The sequence below is a fragment of the Clupea harengus genome, chromosome 23 (assembly GCF_900700415.2).
Source record: "Clupea harengus chromosome 23, Ch_v2.0.2, whole genome shotgun sequence".
Classification (NCBI taxonomy): Eukaryota; Metazoa; Chordata; class Actinopteri; order Clupeiformes; family Clupeidae; genus Clupea; species Clupea harengus.
Window position 1 is genome coordinate 20,279,977 of NC_045174.1, and position 1,423 is coordinate 20,281,399.

Below are 1,423 nucleotides of genomic sequence, written 5' to 3' on the forward strand. Positions count from 1 at the left end.
AGACAGTCCCACGTGTCCTCGCTGTGTCCGGCTGCAGAGGTACCTGGAACGAGACCTGCAGGATTGAGGACTGCTGCTCTGTGGGTCCCTCTAGGCTTGCCGTACCCTCCCCCACTCCCTCCCTTTCTGACTGGGAGAAACAGACTGGATCAGCTCTGATGTCCTCACCCTGATGCACACAGGCACTGTTTGTCCCAACAGACTTGCTGTAGGCAGAGTACAGGAAAGGAGGGAGGGGAGAGGTACTGTTTGTCCCTCTTTTCTTTCCGTAGCCACGTTCCTCAAGATGAGCTCTCCTCAGTTATTACTGGAGGGCTGGACTACAGTAAGAATGTCACTGCTCAACAGAGGGCCTATGGAGTTGCTATTGCAGCCGCAAGTGCTCTTATTAAAGTGCACACACACGTACACACACACACACACACACACACACACACACACACACACACACACACACACCACGAGCAGGAGGTGCCCACTGTCCTCGTGTTGTTGAACGAGACTAGACTCTGGACTATGTTAGTGGTGTGTCTTGGGACCAATGCAATCACTTTTGCACTTTGCTGAGAGGCTCCTGTAGTTACCCTTAACGACACCATGGCGACCGATAACCCCCGACTGTTCCCGCGACTCTCCCAGGAGCACCTCTCGACCTCAAGAGAGACGTTCTTCAGGTGCCAAGAGGCCGCCGCTCGCTGCTCCAACAAAGACAAGAGTTCGCTCTCTCCACATGACCTTCAGCTGACCTCTGCCACCACGTGAAGGTCAAAGAGGCCTTTCTTGGCTAAGGACCGAAGCCCCTTAATCAAAAATAAGATAAGGTCTGGTGTCACTCAACTTCGTCAGCTGAGTTCAAGCTAGTTTTTAGTTTAATACACGCTGGTTTAGTTTTATTCTCTTCTTTTGAAGCATAATCTGCATTATCTTATGTTGGTGTGGCCAGGCGCTAATCATGTTTACAAGACAAACGCAGGTTTTACAGTCTGCTTTTTTAAAGGTGCTTGCTGAGATCAGGGAAGTGTCACCTAACGTCCTAGTGAGCAGAGACTGCACTGAGCACAGGGGGACGATGGTGGCGTCTTAAGATGTGGACTCTTAAAGAAAACGTTTTCAACCTGGGCCCTATTTTTAGAACTTTTCGGGACTAAAACGATCGAAATCGGTCCATAATTGAGTTAGATTGCCAAAACTGGCAACCGCTAAACAGTTATTCAATGAAATCCTATGGGACAAGTATGCACGTCAAAGTAAACCACTTGTTTTAGCCACTGACAGGTGTGTAAATGTTCTAATAAGGGTCTGGCAACATGGACAGGGTCTCTAAGAGATACACCTGATTCTGTTTACCTCAATAACTGTAAAACTGTTATATTAAATGACTGTTTTCGATTATCAGAGGGATCCTGTCTCCTTTGGGTGCCCA